Source organism: Nomascus leucogenys, unplaced genomic scaffold (genome assembly GCF_006542625.1).
Source record: "Nomascus leucogenys isolate Asia unplaced genomic scaffold, Asia_NLE_v1 Super-Scaffold_258, whole genome shotgun sequence".
Classification (NCBI taxonomy): Eukaryota; Metazoa; Chordata; class Mammalia; order Primates; family Hylobatidae; genus Nomascus; species Nomascus leucogenys.
The window spans coordinates 2,054,797-2,067,601 of record NW_022095769.1 but is presented as its reverse complement, the minus strand read 5'-3'; positions in this window follow the sequence as shown (position 1 = coordinate 2,067,601).

Sequence of the window (12,805 nt, the reverse complement as noted above, 5' to 3'; positions counted from 1 at the left end):
GAACGTCCCAGTTTTAATATTTGATTGCCTTATGGTGTCCCATGTCTTTATTCTTCTTCTTCTTCTTTTTTTTTTTTTTAGTTTTGGTCTGACTGGGTTATTTCAAAAGACCACCCAAAACCAAAAGTTATTAGAACTAATAAACAAATTCGGTAAAGTTGCAGGATACAAAATCAACCTACAAAACTCAGTAGCATTTCTATGTATCAATAGCAAACAATCTGAAAAAGAAATCAAGAAAGCAATTTTACACTAGCCACAAAGAAATTTGTGTATTTTTATTTTTATTTTTGAGACAGGGTCTTGCTCTGTCACCCAGACTGGAGTGCAGTGGCGTGATCTTGGCTCACTGCATCCTCAACCTCCAGAGTTCAAATGATCCTCTCACCTCAGCCTCCTGAGTAGCTGGGATCACAGGTGCACACCACCATGCCCAGCTAATTTTTGTACTTTTTGTAGAGACAAGATTTCACCATGTTGCCCAGGCTGGTCTTGAATTCCTGAGCCAAGCAATCCCCTCTCCTAGGCCTCTCAAAGTTCTGGGATTATAGGTATGAGCCACTGCACCTGGGCAAAAATTAAATACCTAGGAATTAACTTAACCAAAGAAGTGAAAGATCTCTACAATGAAAACTGTAAAACATGGTGAAAGAAACTGAAGAGGACACCAAAAAATGGAAAGCTATTCCATGTTCAGGCATTGGAAGAATCAATATTGTTAAAATGCCTATACTAACCAAAGCAATCTACAGATTCAGTGTAATCCCTATCAAAGTATCAATGACATTCTTCACAGAAATAGAAAAAAAAATCCTGAAGTTTATATGGAACCACAGAGGACCCAGAATATTCAAAGCTATCCTGAGCAAAAAGAACAAAACTGGAGGAATCACATTACCTGGCTTCAAATTGTACTACAGAGCTATAGTAACCAAAACTGCATGGTACTGGGTAGGGTGGGCCTGTTCTAAGGCCCCTGGATGGTATGCATGGGTGGCTGGCAGCAGCAGCAAACATGACAGATTATTTAAACTTTTTGATCTTAGGATGTCTTCATATTTTTTAAAGCTGTTAAGTACTACAAAGAGCCTTAGAATATGAATTATATATTTTTCAAATTAAAGCAAAAAAATTAAATGTTACCCACTTACTCATTTAAGAATAACAGGTTGGGCACAGTGGCTCACACCTGTAATCCTGTAAGCACTTTGGGGGCCAAAGCAGGAGAATCACTTGACTCCAGGAGTTTGTGACCAGCCTAGGCAACATAGAAAGATGCTGTCTCTACAAAAAATAAATTAGCCAGGTATGGTGGCACACCTGTCCCAGCTACTTGGGAAGCTGAGATGAGAGGATTGCTTGAGCATGAGGGGGTTGAGGCTGCAGTGAGCTGTGATTGTGCCACAGCACTCCAGCCTGGGCAACAGAGCAAGACTATCTAAAAGAAAAAGAAAGAATAACAGTAAGAAACCCATTACGTGTTTACATATTATTACAAAATATGATAGTTTCCGAAACAAAACTATTTAGTGAGAAGAGTGACATCATTTGACATTTTTGCCGATCTTGGATTCTTCATTCAATTCGTTTTGCTATCATAAGTGATACAGCCTCTGAAAAACTCTGCTGGGCAGTCAGGAGAGAATGAAAGTGTAAAGAATAAATAATGACTTAGTATCATCACAAAAATAATTTTGCCTTCAAGTACCCCCTGAAAGGGTCTCAAGGACCAGCAGGGTTATGTGGATTACAACTGGAGAACTTCCTTAGAGTAAAACCCACCTCTGGATAACATTCACACACTCATCCACATAAGCTTCCAATCAGCTTTTCAGTGCTTGTATTAGTTGGGATATTAAAGTCGAAGTTGCTGTTCCAAGGAGACCCCAGAATACAGGGGACTAGAGAAGATGCAAGTTAATTTCTTTTTGCTCCACATGTCATTCACAGACACAGTTTCCTTTCCTGTTGTTGGTTTACTGTCCCCTAAAAGATTATCTTCATCTAAGCATGGGACATCTGTTCTAGCTTGCAGGAAAGGGAAAGTAGAGGAAATTCAGGGCAGCAATTTTGTTTTAAGCAAATGAGGCAGAAGCAGCACATACACTTTCCACTCCATTTCATTGTTGAAAACTTGGTTACATGACCTGATGTAGTCACAAAGGAGGACTGAAAAATGTAGTCTCTAGCCAGGCAGCCAATATACAAGAAGAAAGGATTTGAAGACTAACCAGCCATCTACAGTACTTCTCTTATTTATAAATAATCAGACACACATGATTTAAGTCCATTTGAAAAAAGCCATAACATGAAAGAGAAAACCAAAACAAACAAAAATAAACTAAGCAAAACAAAAACAAAACAAAAGGCTGGGTGCGGTGGCTCACGCCTGTAATCCCACCATTTTGGGAGGCTGAGGCGGGCAGATCACGAGGTCAGGAGTTTGAGGCCAGCCTGACCAACATGGTGAAACCCCATCTCTACTAAAAATACAAAAATTAGCCAGGCATGGTGACGCGCACCCGTAATCCCAGCTACTCAGGAGGCTGAGGCAGGAGAATCACTTGAACCCAGGAGGTGGAGGTTGCAGTGAGCTGAGATTGCGCCACTGCACTCCAGTCTGGGGGATACAGCGAGACTCCATCTTAAAACACACACACACACACATGCACGCACACACGCACACACACAAAAACAAAACAAAACAAAACAAAAACTTGGCTGAATCAGAGACAAGGTAAGGAGCATAGGAAATCTAAACAAATTTTACCCCTATCGTTGATATCTTCAGGTAAAAGGAAAGATACTACCATACACGAGAGTAGAACAAGATGCTATTAAGATAAAAAGGAAGAGATGAAAGATGGAACATTTCCTCCTACAAGAATAAAGTAAAGAAGGTATTGTTATCACTTTTTTTTTTTTGAGACAGTTTCACTCTGTTGCCCAGGCTGGAGTGCAATGGTGCAATCTCGGCTCACTGCAACCTCCGCCTCCTGGGTTCAAGTGATTCTCCAGCCTCAGCCCCCTGAGTAGCTAGGATTACAGGCATGTGCCACCACACCTGGCTAATTTTTTTTTTTTTTTTGGTAATCTTAGTAGAAACGGGGTTTCACCATGTTGGCCAGGCTGGTCACCAACTCCTGGCCTCAGATAATCTGCCTGCCTCGGCCTCCCAAAGTTCTGGGATTACAGGAGGGAGCCACCACACCAAGCCCGTTATCACTTCTATTCAATATTGTTCTAGCCAGTACAATAGCCTATAATAGGCAACAAAAATATATAGAAGTCATGTAGATTGAAAAAGAAGTTAAACTGTCCTTATTGGCAGATGATGTGATTGTATGATATAGAAAATCCTAAAGAATATGGAAAAAGCTGTTAGAACTATAAGTGAGTTTAGAAGGGATGCAGGACAAAGGGTCAATATACGAAAACCAGCAACAAACATCTGGACGTTGCTTTTTTTTTTTTTGGCAGAGTCTCTCACTCTGTCGCCCAGGCTGGAATACAGTGTCGCCATCTCTGCTCACTGCAACCTCCCTCCACCTCCCAGGTTCAAGCAATTCTCATGCATCAGCCTCCCTAGTAGCTGGGATTACAGGTGTGCGCCACCATGTCTGGCTGATTTTTGTATTTTTAGTAGAGACAGAGTTTCTCCATGTTGGCCAGGCTGATCTCGAGCTCCTGGCCTCAAGTGATCCACCTGCCTTGGCCCCGCCTAAAGTGTTGGGATTACAGGCATGAGACACTGCACCCAGCCTGAAATGTTTTATTTTATTGTATTGTATTTTTTTTTTTTTTTTTGAGACGGAGTCTCGCTCTGTCACCCAGGCTGGAGTGCAGTGGTGCGATCTCAGCTCACTGCAAGCTCCGCCTCCCGGGTTGACGCCATTCTCCTGCCTCAGCCTCCCAAGTAGCTGGGACTACAGGCGCCCACCACCATTTTTTGTATTTTTAGTGGAGACGGGGTTTCACCGCGTTAGCCAGGATGGTCTCGATCTGCTGACCTCGTGAGCCGCCCGCCTCGGACTCCGAAAGTGCTGGGATTATAGGTGTGAGCCACCGCGCCCAGCCCGGCCTGAAATGTTTTAAATACCACTTATAATAGCATCAAAATGTGATATTTAGGAAAAATTTAATTACACCTCTATGATAAAAGCTATGAATATTGCTGAGAGAAATTTAAAAAGACCTAAGTAAATGGAAAGATACACCTTATTCACTGATGAAAAATTTCAGTATTGTTAAAATGTCAATTCTCTCCAAAATGATTTATGGACTTAAAGCAATGCCATATGAAACTCCAGAAAGTTTTTTGTAGAAACTGACAAACTAATTCTAAAATCTATATGGAATTGCAAAGGACCTAGAATTGGCAAAACAATTTTGAAAAAGACAGCAGGGTTGGAGGCTTTAGTGTATCTGAAGGATATCGTGTACATCCATCTGTAAAGCTACAGTAACCTAGAAAGTACGGTATTGGTTCTCAATCCAACAGAACAGAGAATTCAGAAATAAACCCACACATGTATGGTCAACTGATTTTTGACAAAGATGACAATGTTATCCAACGGTTAATGGGTAGTCTTTTAAAAAAATGGTTCTCCCAGCCTGGCCAACATGGTGAAACCCCGTCTCTACAAACAACAAAAAAATTAGCCAGGCATGGTGGCACATCCCTATAATCCCAGCACTTTGGGAGGCTGAGGTGGGTAGATCACCTGAGGTCAGGAGTTCGAGACCAGCCTGGTCAATATGGCAAAACCCCATCTCTACTAAAAATAAAAATTAGCACAGTGTGGTGGCACACGCCTGTAATCCCAGCTACTCAGGAGGCTGAGGCAGGAGAATCGTTGAACTGAGGAGGCAGAGGTTGCAGTGAGTTGAGATTGCGCCACTGCACTCCGGCCTGGGCAACAGAGAAAGACTCTGTCCCAAAAAAATTTAGAAAATTAAAATTAAAATTAAAATTATGCACAAATCATAAAATTTTTAACATTGATGAATTAGACTTCATTAAAATTAAAACTTCTCCTTTGAAACACATTGTAAAGGAAAAAAAGCCACAAATGGGGAGAAGATATGCTCAATATATTTATATGACAAAAGACCTGCATTCAGTACATATAAAGAACTCTTGAGAACTACTTAGTAACAAGAATACAAACTCAGTTTTTAAAATGTTTTAAAAATAGGCAAAATATTTGAACAGACAGTTCATCAAAGAAGATATAGGAATGGCTAACAAACACATGAGAAGATGTCCGATATCATTAGTCATCAAGAAAATGCAGGCCGGGCGTGGTGGCTCATGCCTGTAATCCCAGCACTTTAGGAGGCTGAGGCAGGCGGATCACGAGGTCAGCAGATCGAGACCATCCTGGCTAACACGGTGAAACCCTGTCTCTACTAAAAATACAAAAAATTAGCCGGGTGTGGTGGTGGGCACCTGTAGTCCCAGCTACTTGGGAGGCTGAGGCAGGAGAATGGCATGAACCCGGGAGGCGGAGCTTGCAGTGAGCCAAGATCACACCATTGCACTCCAGCCTGGGCAACAGAGCAAGACTCTGTCTCAAAAAAAGAAAAGAAAATGCAGATTGAAACCATAATGAGATCACTACTACACATCCACTAAAATGATTAAAATTTTAACAGTACCAACTATTGGTGAGGATGTAGAGTAACTGGAACATTGCTGGTGGGAGTGTAAAATGGCACGATCACTTCAAAAAACTATTGCCAGTTTCTTATGAAATTAAACATATATTTACTGTACAACTCAGCAATTTCATTCCTAGACATTTATTCAAAAACTAATGTCCATACAAGACTTGTACTCTCTCTGTGGCCCAGGCTGGAGTGCAGTGGCATGATCACTGCTCACTGCAGCCTGGAACTCCTGGGCCTAAGTGATTCTCCCACTTCAGCCTCCCAACTAGCTGGGACTTCAGGCATGCACCACTGTGTCCGGCTAATTTGAAATTTTTTTTTTAGAGATGGGGCCTCACTATATTGCCCAGGCTGGTCGTGAACTCCTGGGCTCAAGTGATCCTCCTGCCTTGGCCTCACAAAGTGCTGGGGTTATAGACATGAACTATCATGCCTGGCCTGTATCAGCTTTCTTCATAATAACCCCAAACTGGAAACAACTCAAATGTCTATCAAAAAACAAATAGATGGAAATCAATGGTATGCAATGAAATACTATCGAGCAATGAACGGGAATTACTGCTACAAGCAGCAACATGAATGAATCTCAAATTATGATGAGTGAAAAAAGCCAGACTCAAAATGGTGTAAATTGTAATGATTCTGTTTATATGAAGCTCTAGAAAAGACCAATCTAACCTATAGTGTCAGAAAGCAGAAAGCAGATTGGTGGTTGCCTAGGGTAAGGGGTAAGGTGATTGATTGTCACCATGCCTGGCTAATTTTTGTATTTTTAAGAGAGACAGGGTTTCACCGTGTTGTCCATGTTGGCCAGGCTGGTCTCGAACTCCTGACCTCAGGTGATCCTCCCACCTCCGCCTGCCCAAAGTGCTGGGATTGCAGACATGAGCCACCTCACCCAGCCGACTCTTACTCCTCTCTAAGCCCCAGTTGAGAAGGCTGTAGAAGAGGCTACCAGGAAGCGGGGCGGTGTCCTGGGCAGAGGTGAAAACAGAAGAGAATTTGCCAATCACAGACCAGGAGCTCCAGAGGGCCTGTAGACGAGCTGGGAGGACCGTGGTGGGGCAGGGAGGAATAGGGGATTGAGTGGGGTTGGAGACATGCAGAGCAGTGTGAGGCATGAGAGGCAGCGTGATGCTGGGTGCCCACCCAGGGTTGGACTTCTCATGGTGATGGAGGTAAAGAAGGAAGGGAGGCAGGGGCATGCTGGTCGGCTGGTCTCTGGGATGAGTGTGGGCTCGAGTCTCTTCCTGTCCTGACGCTGCCTTCCCTTAGTAACCTGGCCTTCCTCCACAGTGGCTCTCAGATCCCCGCTAACGGGGATGCCCAGAGTCTGTGTCCTGCTCATTCTCTTCCTCTCACCTGTTTTCTTTATTGCAGTGAAATTTGGAAGTGCCGTGCCTTCCCCACACACCAGGTGTCTGCCTTAGCACTAGGTCACTTGTATCTCAACTTGTTTGTCCACTCCCCAAACTCCTGGAGGCCAGGACCATGTCAATTTATCTTTGAGTCCGTTATACTTTAGGCCATGCTATGCTCAAGGTACATGGTCTCCAGGCATTGTTTGATAAAACAGAATGAATTCAGGAGAGGAAAGGGGAATAAACATGCTTAGTGAACATCTTCTCTGTAGGCATATGCTTGTCCTTTGAAAATCACATGTATGATTTCCCGAGCAGAGCACTGGCGCTCCGGGGATGTTCCAGATTATTATTATTAAATTATATTATTATTATTTTATTATTCCACTTCATTGGGTAGGTGTTACTACCCCTACTCTATGTATTCATTTCACACGTATTTCTTGAGTGCCTACTCTGTATCAGACACTGTGTTACACGCTGGGAATACTAAGTATATATGAGTGTGCTGGTTCTTCCTGGTGGAACCTCAAATCCCCAGATGCATTTGCTGTCCTGCACTGTGAGCAGAAAGGACAGTCCCTGGGGCTTACATCAACCTGGCTCACTTGCCAGCTGCTTCCAGGTGTTTTTAGCCAATGGGAGGCCCTGGCAGGGAATGGTCTGGGAGGGAAGTTGGAGTGTTTCTTCCTTGTTCCCTTTGCTTTGGGCTGTGTTTTTGGCAGTAACAACTGCAGCCTCTTTAAGACCATCCCTCCTTCATGGCTCCAGCTCTCCAGGGAGAGGGACTTCGGTAACACCATTCTACTCCCCCCACTGTCATCCAACACACACAGAGTGGGAGACACCGTCCTGGTCATCTCAGGGCCCTGGGCTGTGGCTAAGTCCACAGGGGCCTCCTGGGCAGTGACCTGGGTAGACCAGCTGTTTGTCATCAGCTCCTCCCTTCCTTCATGCTGCTCCCTGCAGGGCACAGCACAACTGCCAACGCTCAGACAGAAGTGACTAGAGGGGATCTCCTGGCCTTCAGAGTCCAGGGCGTGACACACAGAGCACAGAATTCACTGGAAAGAAAAAAGAAAGGGAAGGAGGGATGGAGAAGGAAGGGAGGGAATATGGACCTTGTATCTGAGTCCACCCTGTGAATCCATTCTCCCCAGGTCACTAAGCCTGAGGTTATAACCAAACAGGCTTCTGAAAGGTCACAGATCATGTAAAGGGAGACTTCTGTTGTAGGGAAAGGCCACTGAACTTGAGAATCATTTTTGCCAATTCTGTGATCTTGGGCAACACATTTGGCCTCAGTTTCCTACTCTGCAAAATGAGCACAGCTCTCATGCTTCAAAGCGGTGCACAAAAGCACCTCAAGGTTGCCAAGCACAGTGGCACACACCTGTAGTCCCAGCTACTCCAGAGGCTGAAGTGGGAGGATTGCTTGAGCCCAGGAGTTCAAGACCAGCCTGAGTAGCATAGTGAGACCCTCACCTCAAAAAAAAAAAAAAAAAAAAAAAAGGCTGGGCGCAGTGGCTCACGCTTGTAATCTCAGCACTTTTGGAGGCCGAGGCGGGCAGATCACGAGGTCAGGAGATCGAGACCATCCTGGCTAACACGGTGAAACCCCGTCTCTACTAAAAATACAAAAAATTAGCCGGGCGTGGTGGCGGGCACCTGTAGTCCCAGCTACTCGGGAGGCTGAGACAGGAGAATGGCGTGAACCCGGGAGGTGGAGGTTGCAGTGAGCTGAGATAGCGCCACTGCACTCCAGCCTGGGTGACAGAGCGAGACTCCATCTCAAAAAAATAATAATAATTTTTTAAAAAAAGCACACCTCAAGGCTATATAAGTGCTAGGTGTTGTCACAAGCATATCCAAGCTCATCCCCAGGGCAGGATGTCCTCCTCACACAGGACTCTTTTCTTCTTGCATCCTCAGAAATGTAGTCATAGCCAGGAGTGATAAGACATTTCATTCTAATTGCCACACAACTAACACTTTTTTTCCTTTTTTTTGGAGACAGAGTCTCGCTCTGTCACCCAGGCTGGAGTGCAGTCATGTGATCTCGGCTCACTGCAACCTCCACCTCCCAGGTTCAAGCAATTCTCATGCCTCAGCCTCCTGAGTAGCTGGGATTACAGGCATGCACCACCCCGCCTGGCTAATTTTTTTTTTTTTATTTTTGGTGGATATGGGGTTTTACTATGTTGGCCAAGCTGGTCTCAAACTCCTGACCTTAGGTGATCTGCCCGCCTCGGCCTCCCAAAGTGCTGGGATTACAGGTATGAGCCTTCAACATGGAAAAAGAGAGGAAAGGTCATGAAAATCACACCCCTTCCCCTCCCCAGGATTTTCCAATAGGCAAACAGTTTCAGCTCCTAAAAGCCCATGTGGAAAAAGAAAACAGATGGGCTCTGGGAAGTGCTGCAAAGCCCTGGGAAGGGCTCTGAGTCCCCTCTGTCCTCTGAGGTCAGGTGGAGGGGTCAGGGAAGGAGACAGGTCTGCAGGGACCTGTAGCCAGAAGGGCTGAGGCGGGGGCTAGATGTGGAGCACCCAGTACACGAGAGGCACTGTGTCAGACTCTAAGGAAACAGAGGGGAAGCCAGCACTCTGGCCCTCAAGGAGCTCTCAGGCTTGCCAGAAGCATTTGGATGGGACAGGGCGGGCTGTGGATGGATTCAAGCCTCCTGCCCCTCACTGTGGAAGCACCCCAGTTGTGGCCTGGGAAGGGATCTTGCTAGGGTCAAGTCTCAGCTCTGGCCAGAGTGAATGTCTCCTACATGGGGAGGTGGAGTTTCTGTTGGTGGATGAAGAACTGGAGCTGGGCCCAATTTGGTGACTGGTCAGAGGGTACTGAGGTCCTATGCTCCAGGGACTTGCCTTCCAAGACAAGCTGGGACAAAAAGTAATGCTCCTTTTGTCCACTAGGAGGAGCCAGTGTCCTTGAGTGGACTGCAGGCTGCCCACCCCCCCAGTCTAGGAACAGGGAGCATTCAGCAGGTGGGAAGGGAGAGTGGTCAGCAGGTCACCCAGCCTCCCCCGGATCTCTTCCCCTTTGACCTGGGCTCTGGCTCTCTCCTTCTCTGCCATACGTGGTGGTGGGCAGTGGGACTCCAGCTCTACAGAAATACAGATTGTGCGTAAGTCAAAAGCAAATCTTAACTTCACCTCGCCAACCCAGAGTGTGGGCAAACTAGGGGAGCAGTTTGCATAAAGTCATTCTACCCATCTGAGCCTCCGTTTCTCATCTGTAAAATGCAAGCTTTGTTTAGCCAGATGTTTTCTGAGGCATCACTATGGGGATTTTGAAGTCCGGTGATTCCTAGTACTGCCCCTTCCCCTCTACCCTCCGCCTTTCCTGATTTCTGCAAGTGCACACCACCAGCCAGTCCCATTACAGAGCTTCCTGCCCCTACATTCACCCCCAATGCACGGACATTCCTCTGGCAGGTGTGAGAGGAAGAGTCCCTGGGAAACTAGGCGACCTCTGCCAAGATCCACACTCTTGGCATCACCTGGGCCTCTCTCTCCAAGGCATGTTTTATTTCCAAGCACAGACTGTGTTTCCAACTCAACCAGATCTCTCCACCCACACGTCCCTCGGGTACCTGCACCCCAATGTGCCCAAGGCTTAGCTGTCCACCCCCACTCCAGGCTGCTGTCCATTTCAGCGGTGGCGCAGCACCCTCCCAATCCCCCAAGCCTGAAGTCTGGGTGTAAATATCAACCCTTCCCTTCTTGCACTTTCTCTTTCCAGATTCATGTGGCCATGAAGTCCAGACAGGCTTACCTTGAACGTGCCCACCTCTCCTCTTTCCCGCTGCCCCTGCCCTAGTTCAGGCCTTCATCCTTTCTTTCCGGAACCGGCTGGTCTCTCTGACTCCAGTCTGTCCTCTCTCCAATCTATCATCTATCTCTGCTGCTGCCAGAGAGCTCTTTCTAAAGCACAAATCTGATTATGCACATCTCTGCTTTAAAATCTTGGCTGTAGCCTCGTGGCCTAAAGATAAATCCAAAGTCCTAATGAGGCTTCCAAGTCCATTCATGGTCTGACCCTTGCTTCCCAGTCCAAGCTCATTTCCCAGCATGCTCCTGGGCCCGTCCACACCACATTGCTCCCCACCCTCTGATCTGCCTGTGCTCTTTCACGGTTCTTGCCTTTGCAAACGCTGTCCCCTCAGCCAAGAACTACGACCCTGATTTTTGCTTGGTGAACTCGGACTTCTCCTTGAAGACTGAGCTCAAGGCAGTTCAGCCTTTCCTAAGTGTCCCAGGCAAGGTTTCCATCACTCCTCTTGTATTTCTTTATAATCTGTCTGCCTCCTGCACTAGACTGTAAGCCCCTATTTAGCTCTGTTCCTCCACATCTAACCAATACTTGATGTGTAGTAGGGATTTCCCACATGTGCTGAATGAATGAATGAATGCATATGCATGAATGGTCTGGGAAATGGCACGCTCAATTGCACTCTTCCTTTTTTCTCTGCTGGAGCCCACTGAGCAAGGGAGAGGGAAAATGGTAGGAGATGAGATGGGGGACATGGGTGGAGACCAGACCAAGTAGGGCTTTGGGAACCAAAAATATAGAATTGGGATGTTTTCTCTCTTACTGGATCTCAGGTACACAGATTTAATCGATCAATCATACTCCTTAGAATGATATATTGTTGTCATTGTCATCTGACTATTTTTTGGTCCCTTTCTCATATACAGTGAGAATCCATAAACATTTATCTTATGTGAATCCTTCCATCCTCCCTACTTTTACTTACAGGAGAATTTGTGTTTCATTCTCAAAGCAATGAGAAGTCTTTGGAGGCTTTTAAGCAAGGGAGTGACGTGATCTGATTTTCATTTTATAAGGATTGCTCTGTCTGCTCCATGGAAAATGCATCATAGAGGACAAAAGTGGAGCTGAGGGACCAGATAGAGGCTGCTGAAGTGCACAAATGAGGAATGGTATTCGGGGGAGGAGTGGCGGTGGAGAGAGAGAAAAGTGGGCAGGTGGGCGTAGGTACTGGAGGAAGAGAAGAGCAGACTGGCTGGTGTATGAGATGTGGGAATCAAGAGGGGGAAAGGCCTCCACAGTGAAGTTTTCAGCTGTTCTGGATAGTAGTTTAGAGGCAGCCTTTGGTTGGAAAGGGAGCTGGGGAACTTTTCTAGAAGCTGGGTCTACATAGCAAGCATATCTTTCTTACTTAGACTATATTTGGGGAGAGGCAATAAAGACTGTATTTATTTGGGGCAAATGAAGGGATGTTTAGAGAGATAATGGAGGAAGGAGGGTTTGTCCCTCCAAGCCAATCCCCACCCCCCCGCCCCCCCGCTGCTTTTTTTTTCTGAGACAGAAAAAAAACCTCCACCTCCCAGGTTTGATTCTCCTGCCTCAGACTCCCAAGTAACTGGGATTACAGGCGGGCACCACCACACCCGGCTAATTTTGGATTTTTAGTAGAAACGGGGTTTCACCGTGTTGTCCAGGCTGGTCTTGAACTCCTGACCTTAAATGATCCACCCACCTTGGCCTCCCAAAGTGCTGAGATTACAGGCGTGAGCCACCGCGCCCGGCCCAAGCCAATCCTTAACACCACCACAGGCCACAGGGCCTTTGCATAGGAGGCTCTCTCCCCAAATCTGTGCAAACCAGCTCCACTTTCCATCAAGGTCTCAGCTCAAAGATCATCTCAGATAAGCTCAAAGATCATCTCTGACATCCTGGCTGGAGAGACGACACTACCTCCTGCCCCTCACCATCACCCTCTACACTCTCTTTCACT